Source organism: Triticum aestivum, chromosome 2A (assembly GCF_018294505.1).
Source record: "Triticum aestivum cultivar Chinese Spring chromosome 2A, IWGSC CS RefSeq v2.1, whole genome shotgun sequence".
NCBI classification, from domain to species: Eukaryota; Viridiplantae; Streptophyta; class Magnoliopsida; order Poales; family Poaceae; genus Triticum; species Triticum aestivum.
The window spans coordinates 85,698,149-85,707,307 of record NC_057797.1 but is presented as its reverse complement, the minus strand read 5'-3'; positions in this window follow the sequence as shown (position 1 = coordinate 85,707,307).

Here is a 9,159-nt window from a genome sequence, read left to right as displayed (position 1 = left end):
TGCAGGGGTCGATGTGGGTGTAGCGTACGTTGAGTTTACCCATCGCAAGTAGTTTGTCAATGACATCGCGTTTCTCCGCCATGGCGCCGAATGCAGCTCCGCTGAGCTCGAATTGTGGGTTGCCTTGCAGACAAGAGCCTCTGCGACACGTATCATCTGGGAGGCCGGGTAGCAAGGAGAGTACTTGTCTGGGTCCCAGCAGCTAAGCTCCCAACAGGTGCTGCAGACTGCTCCGTCGGCGAATAGGTCGAGGGAGACGGTAGTCACTGACTCACCATGGAGCTTCATGCGGCATCCTTCACGGCGTCCATGTAACCACACTCGCCTGCTGAGAAAAAAAATATAGTAACAAGTAGAAGAGTCAGTTTATTTAATCAGATTCGCCTCTTCACAATCAAATATTACCCAAATTATAAGTGCCACACATCAGGTGTGCGGCAGTCCTGCCCTGACGTTTTTCGAGGGCAATCCAGTCACGCAAGGATGGCAAATTCCTATAACATACGACAAGTTTCTTTCAAAAATAATGCTAAGCCCCAAAGTTACCATGCTTGACAACTAAAGTTTCCATCCTTGCGACACTAACTTGCCATAAAAAATATTCGGAGTTTCCGTGTACTGGTGCCACACATCAGGTAGTTATCAGGGTCCATTCATTACTACTCCCGCCCACCCCACCTTGGCTCCCGGCTCCTTCCGGAGCACCGCTATCACCAATCACCTTTTTAGGCATGCGGTGTCCATATATTTCCATGCCAACCCCTGGATCGAATTGTCGGCACGCACGGTAACAATGTCGTACCATACAAAAATGCGTCCTTTATTACATCGCATGATTCAGAAAGGAAATAGTCTTACAGACTCTGCCATAGGCTAGTCAAATGCATAATCTTACAATAAGCAAAAAGAGTTCATAACAAGCAGAAACAAAAGCAAATCTAAGGTAGATGTCTTGGTAAGCTCCATCAACACCACGCGGAAGCATGTCAGGTGGAGGCATGAGACCCTACGTAAGTCACTCCCTCCTAGTATTCACCTGCAACATGATACATTGTAGCCACTAGGGTCAATACATTAAATGTATTGGAAAGTCCACAGTTCATTTGTAACATGTTCACCTACATGCACTTTGGCTGGTGGGGCTCAAGGCTTTTCGCAGAAAGTTAGTTTTTCCCCTATTTATTTTAATAGTGGTCTACTCTAGTAGCTAGACATACCATATCACATAGTAATCCTAGACAGATTGTGTCACGCGATCGTCCGTAGATGCAATTGAGCATTACCGAACTACTCACACACAAAGATTAGATCACACGACGAACATATCATGAAGGTAGTTCTGATTGATAGTATGTCTTACAATTGCTGCCGTGTGTGATACACCATTATAAGTATGACTAGATGAGGAAGAACTATGGTGGCTATGGAGATGAGAAATGGCGGCGGCTTGGGTTGATGAAGATGGCTCTGTTTTTCGGCTCCTCCCATGGTTGTTCTGTTGACAATTCGGCCTCGACTCATTTATAACATCTGTTCAGGTGGACAAGAGGCATCGGTTTCCGCGGCATACGACCACTCATGCGAGTAGGCACGGTCGCATGGAACACCGTCTTTTGCATTGTTTCTTCTGGCGTGCCTCCACTTAATTTCTTCCATATCCTCCTTTACTCCTTTTCTTGTTCTGACTTGATTTGTTCCATAAATATCCCATTTCCCATGGAAACAAAATAAAGAAAAGATTTTGGAATCCTATGAATTCATTAGTCACTAGTAGCAATATCAGAGCAAATTTCTTGGTTTTAATGAAACTAGCTAACCCCCCGCGTGTTGCTGCGAGAATCAGTTGAAATATTTTGGATGATATTTTAAAATGAAAAAAATTGTATTAAACTAGCCGTCAGCTATTCAAATCACTAAATGCCTACCAGTACACTAGTAGAAAACAGAGCTTTCGTCCAGGCCAGTTTAGCCCATTAGTCCCGGTTCAATCCAGAACCGGGACCAATGGAGCTATTTGCCCCGGTTCGTGAGCCCAGGGGGCCGGCCGGGCCACGTGGGCCATTGGTCCCGATTCGTCCGGACCTTTTGGTCCCGGTTGGTGGGGCGAACCGGGACCAATGGTCCTAGCTCCTGGCCCACCACTATTGGTCCCGGTTGGTGGCATGAACCGGGACCAAAAGGGTTACCTTTAGTCCCGGTTCATGCCACCAACCGGGACCAATAGTGGTGCCTATATATAGCCCCTCGCGCAAGAGCAGAGCACACTGCTCTGTTTTTTCTGGCCGAGGGGGAGAGGGCTTGGTGGTGCTCTAGCTCACCTCCTATGCACACAAGGTGTTCGATGGAATGCCCGAGCCACACTACTTAAGGTTTCTCCTCTCCAAGCTCGACCGCCAAGCTCCATTTTCCTCAATATTTATCTAGGTTTAGCGGTCCGTCACGCCCCGTCCCCGTCTTCACCGCCGTCGATCACCCGCGCCGATCTCATCGCCGGCACCACCGTGGTGAGCCTCTTGTTCTTATCTTCTTTCTGAAAGGAAAAATATTATTACTTGTTTGTTTAGATAGATACTTGTATTATTTTCTTACTTTTATTATTGCATCTTATATAGTGCGCCGATGGTTTGGTATCCGCCCCCGTCGGCCCTCGTCCTGTCTATGATTCGGATGTGGTATATATTATCTTTTCATAACTATTGGTTCAATTATTTTTTATGAAAATTATGCCGACCAACGTGACATAGATTTTGTTTATCTAGGAGGTTGTTGAACCGGAAATTCCAACCGACCCTATTGTCGAGAGGTTAAATTTAGTTGAAGAAGAAAACAATTTCTTGAAGGAAAAAATAAAAAAACTTAAGGAGGAGAAGATGATATTGGAGTTGCATGTTGCGGATGTCGTCGATGATCACAAGATCAAGATGGATGCAATGCGCTTGAAGATGAGAAAGATTAGAAAATATGCCATTCATACCGAGGCTTGGTATCATTATGCCGTTGGATCAGTCGTTACCTTGGTTGCGATTATGATCGCATTTGTTTTCACATTGAAATGTTTTACATAGTTTCAATGTATGGTTTAATTAATTTAGATGCTCTGCAGAGCTTTATGTTGTTAGATGAGAACTATGTATCTACTTTGGTTTTTATGTGATGATGAACTTCTATTAATTTGGTCACTTAATTATCTATTCATGATGTTCTGTAATGATTTTTGACACACTTAATTATATATAATGCACGCAGATGAACCGGCAATGGATGTACGATGACAGACACACCTCCGAGTACATTAAGGGCGTGCATGATTTTCTTGAAGTGGCTGAGGCAAACAAGCAGAATGGTTTTATGTGTTGTCCATGCCCTATATGTGGGAATACGAAGTCTTACTCTGACCGGAAAATCCTTCACACCCACCTGCTTTACAAGGGTTTCATGCCACACTATAATGTTTGGACGAGGCACGGAGAAATAGGGGTTATGATGGAAGACGGCGAGGAAGAAGAGTACGATGACAACTATGTGCCCCCTGAATACGGTGATGCTACTGAACATCAAGATGCACCAGACGATGTGCACGATGGTGCTGCAACGGGCGAAGCTGCTGAAGATCAAGAGGAACCAGACGATGTGCCCGATGATGATGATCTCTGCCGGGTCATTGTCGATGCAAGGACACAATGCGAAAGTCAAAAGGAGAAGCTGAAGTTCGATCGCATGTTAGAGGATTACAAAAAGGGGTTGTACCCCAATTGCGAAGATGGCAACACAAAGCTCGGTACCGTACTCGAATTGCTGCAGTGGAAGGCAGAGAATGATGTGCCTGATAAAGGATTTGAGAAGCTACTAAAAATAATGAAGAAGAAGCTTCCAAAGGATAACGAATTGCCCGACAGTACATACGCAGCAAAGAAGGTCGTATGCCCTCTAGGATTGGAGGTTGAGAAGATACATGCATGCCCTAATGACTGCATCCTCTACCGCGGTGCCTACAAGGATCTGAACGCATGCCCGGTATGCGGTGCATTGCGGTATAAGATCAGACGAGATGACCCTGGTGATGTTGACGGCGAGCCTCCCAGGAAAAGGGTTCCTGCGAAGGTGATGTGGTATGCTCCTATAATACCACGGTTGAAACGTCTGTTCAGAAACGGAGAGCATGCCAAGTTGATGCGATGGCACAGTGAGGACCGTAAGAAAGACGGGAAGTTGAGAGCACCCGCTGACGGGTCGCAGTGGAGAAAATTGAGAGAAAGTACTGGGATGAGTTTGCAAAGGACCCAAGGAACGTATGGTTTGCTTTAAGCGCGGATGGCATTAATCCTTTCGGGGAGCAGAGCAGCAATCACAGCACCTGGCCCGTGACTCTATGTATGTATAACCTTCCTCCTTGGATGTGCATGAAGCGGAAGTTCATTATGATGCCAGTTCTCATCCAAGGCCCTAAGCAACCCGGCAACGACATTGATGTGTACCTAAGGCCATTAGTTGAAGAACTTTTACAGCTGTGGAATGGAAATGGTGTACGTACGTGGGATGAGCACAAACAGGAGGAATTTAACCTAAAGGCGTTGCTGTTCGTGACCATCAACGATTGGCCCGCTCTCAGTAACCTTTCAGGACAGACAAACAAGGGATACCATGCATGCACGCACTGTTTACTTGACACCGATAGTATATACCTGGCAAGCTGCAGGAAGAATGTGTACCTGGGCCATCGTCGATTTCTTCCGACCAACCATCAATGTCGAAAGAAAGGCAAGCATTTCAAAGGCGAGGCAGATCACCGGAAGAAGCCCGCCATGCGTACCGGTGATCACGTACTTGCTATGGTCAATGATTTACACGTAATCTTTGGAAAGGGTCTCGGCGGACTAGCTGTTCCGAATGACGCTGAGAATCACGCACCCATGTGGAAGAAGAAATCTATATTTTGGGACCTACCCTACTGGAAATACCTAGAGGTCCGCTCTTCGATCGACGTGATGCACGTGACGAAGAACCTTTGCGTGAACCTGCTAGGCTTCTTGGGCGTGTATGGGAAGACTAGCCATTGTGAAGCTATGTGCATTCCTCAATGCAATATCTCAGAAGGTGATCGATCCAGAAATCGTACCAACGCTAAGGAGTGATGTGGCGCAATGTCTTGTCAGTTTCGAGCTGGTGTTCCCACCATCCTTCTTCAATATCATGACGCACGTCCTAGTTCATCTAGTCGACGAGATTGTCATTCTGGGGCCCGTATTTCTACACAATATGTACCCTTTTGAGAGGTTCATGGGAGTCCTAAAGAAATATGTTCGTAACCGCGCTAGGCCAGAAGGAAGCATCTCCATGGGCCATCAAACAGAGGATGTCATCGGGTTTTGTGTTGACTTCATTCCTGGCCTTAAGAAGATAGGTCTCCCTAAATCGCGGTATGAGGGGAGACTGACTGGAAAAGGCACGCTTGGAAGGGACTCAATAATATGCAAGGACGGATATTCTTGGTCTCAAGCACACTACACAGTTCTACAGAACTCTACTTTGGTGACCCCGTATGTCGATGAACAGTACGGAATGACCACAGTGGATCTGAAAAATCTTGGGTACACTGACGAACCGTTTGTCCTAGCCAATGATGTGGCACAGGTTATCTACCAGACCGAGGAAAAGAAAAGATAAGGAAGCGAATACATCATACAATGAGTCAAAGCGCCACATAGTTCTTTCAGGAAAAAGGGACATCCTGGGAGTGGAGGGCAAGACAGACATGTCTGAAGAGTATGAAAAGTTTCATGAAATTCCCCCCTTCAAAGTCAAGGCTGACCCAAGCATCCTGATAAACGATGAAGATTATCCATGGTTACGGCGCAATAAGCAAACGACACAAGCGAAGAAAAAGTGAAGACTTTCTCCCGCAACTATTATGATGATAACATGCCAACTTTGTAACAGACGAGTATGATACCATTGTCCGTTTTGTACATGCACATGCTATGCCAACTTTTTCAGAGTTCATTTGAAAACTATGAATTTTAAAACCTCGCCAACCGAAGGGCGCTCACACCGGTTTATAAATAAAGCAACAAAGAAAACAAAAAAAGAGTTTCCAAATTTGAAAACTAATGACACTAACAGAAAGTTTATAATTTTTCTAAAACTAAAAGCAAAAAGAATTAAAAAATAAAGCAAAAAACAACAAAATATAAATAATGTAGAAAACAGAACAAAAAACTGAAAAAAAATAAAAATAGCAACAATAAGTATTTTGTTGTAAGTAGAAACAAAATAAAATAAATAAAGCAACAAAGGAAACAAGAAAAGAGTTTTCAGATTTGAAAACTAATGGCACTAACAGAAAGTTTATAGTTTTTCTAAAACTAAAAGCAAAAAGAATTAAAAAATAAAGCAAAAAACAACAAAAACTAAATAATGCAGAAAACAGAACAAAAAACTGAAAAAAAATAAAAATAGCAACAATAAGTATTTTGTTGTAAGTAGAAACAAAATAAAATAAATAAAGCAACAAAGAAAACAAAAAAAAGAGTTTTCAGATTTGAAAACTAATGGCACTAACAGAAAGTTTATAATTTTTCTAAAACTAAAAACAAAAAGAATTAAAAAATAAAGCAAAAGACCAAAAGAAAAATAAACCAAAACCAAAATAAACTAAATAAAGCAATAAATAAAACAAAAAAACAAAAAAAATGCCACCTACTGGGCCCCCACGGCCTGAATACGACTAGAAACCCTATGGGCCAGGATTCAGGCCCGTGGAAGGCCCAGTAGGCCACAGGCACAGATGGCAGAGTTAGGCCCGAAAGCCTGCTTTAGAGAGGAGCTCGAGAGGGGAGCCGCACCGCACCTTATAAACTGGTGCGGCTCCCTCTCAACTAGCGAGGTGGGACTAAACATTTGGCGCGGGGCAGCACAAGGCCTTTGGTCCCGGTTGGTGGCACCAACCGGGTCTAAAGGGGGCCTTTGGTCCCGGTTGGTGGCACCAACCGGGTCTAAAGGGGGCCTTTGGTCCCGGTTGGTGGCACCAACCGGGACTAATACCCCCCTTTAGTCCCGGTTGATGCCACCAACCGGGACAAAAGGCCGCCGCTTCCCGCCTTTGGGCTGCTGAAAATTGGCCTTTGGTCTCGGTTGTTGGCACCAACCGGGACTAAAGGTGGGCATTAGTCCCGGTTGGTTCCACCAACCGGGACTAATGCCCTTGCTATATAACCAGGACTTGTGAAAATTTCACATCTCCCTCGCCTCCCTAGCCAGTTGCCCCCGCCGCCAGGCTGCCCAAATCGCTCGCGCGCTCCTCGTCGCCGTCGCCGCCGCCGGCCGCCATCCCCGTCTCCCCGTGCCCCTGCCCCGCGCCCGAGCCCACGCCGGCCGCCGCCCCGTGCCCCTGCCCCGTCCCCGAGCACGCACGGCCGCGCCCCTGCGCCCCGGTCCGCCCCCACCATTGTCGACGTCGTCGCCGGCGCCCGCCCCCACTGCCGCCCCTGCCTCGACGCTGCCCCTCCTCCCCGTTCGGTCCGGCTCCGGCGACCCCCTTTCCTCCCTGTCCCCTCGATCCTCTTCATATAATTTTTTTTCATATAATTTTTTTTCATATGCATATGTTGATTATATGGATGGATGGATGATGTATATGTTCATTATATGGATGGATGGATGATGTATGCTTTTTTTCATATAATTTTTTAGGCAGATTTTTAGAATTTTTTGTGTATGTATGTTATGTTTATATGTATGTATGTATGTTCATATGTATGTATGTTTATATGCAAAGCATATGCAAAGAAAATGTATGAATGGTCATATGCAAAGAAAAATGTATGTATGGTCATATGCAAAGAAAATGTATGTATGTATGTTCATATGAAAGAAAAATGTATGTATGTATATCTGTTTATGTCTTTTTTTTTAATTTTTTTTGTTTTTTGCATTTTTATAAAAATGTATATATGTTCTCTCTGTGTATATATGTTTTATGTTCATAGATTTTTATTTGAACATTATTTAAAAAAAAGCAATACAAGAAGAAGAAAAAGAATGAGAGAAAAAAGGAAAAAAGAAGATGAAGAAAGGAGAAGAAGAGGGGATAGGAAGAAGAGGAGAAATAAATAAGAAGAAGAAAAAAGAAGAAAAAGAAGAGGAGAAGAAGGAAAGAATAGAGGAGAAGAAGAAAAAATAGAAATATTTTTTCTATTTTTTCTTCTTCTCCTCTATTCTTTTCTTCTTCTCCTCTTTTTTTTCTTCTTCTTTTTCTTCTTCTTCTTCCTTCTTCCTTCTTCCTCTTTTCTTCCTTTTCCTTATTTTCCTTTCTCGAGGGATATGAAGAAAAGAAGAGGAGAAAAAGAAAGAAAGGAATAGAGGAGAAAGAAGAAACTTTGACACGAGGGGGGGGGGTACCGATACCCCCTCCCCGATAACATTATTTTCCCATGTATATGTATGTTGCGTCATTGTCGATATAACGAGGGTGTCGAGGATCGCCGAGGGGTCGAGGGTCGGGAACTAGGGTAGAGGGTCGAGGGTCGTTAAGGGGTCAAGAGTCGAAGGTTTCAGGGTCGAGGGTTCCTATAGCTGCAATTTAGGCACCCGAAAGTAAGTACTATATAGTGGCATATTCCAGGCATCTCCTAGTGATTCAAGCGCTAGTTTCATCAATACCATTTAGCATGCTTGCTAATTATCAGTTTGATTGACCTCTATTTCTTGTAAAGTGGTTGTGGCAGGAACAAGGGAATGATTTCTGTGGATACTACATTTGCGAGTCCATCCGCCACACGACCTGTGAGCGGGGCTACTCCGACAAACAATATGAAGTGCGTAAATAACAATATTCACAATTTTATTTTATTACCATCATTTGTGTTGAGTTTCATTCATTCATTCATATATATATATATATATATATATATGTATGTATGTATTGACCCCCTTTTTAAAATTAGATGTTTCGGATGCAGGATGAACTCCTAGCACCAGATCGCACGCGAGCAATTCAAAAGGAATTGGCGGCATTCTTTCTTGACCACGTGATCGCTGAAGATGGAGAATACTATGTGGACCACGCGTCCGTATTTTAGGAGATTATATATTTGTAAAAGATAATTATTGTATATATGTAGCCGGTAGTGTCGGATAGATATATGAGAACTTGTTTGTTCG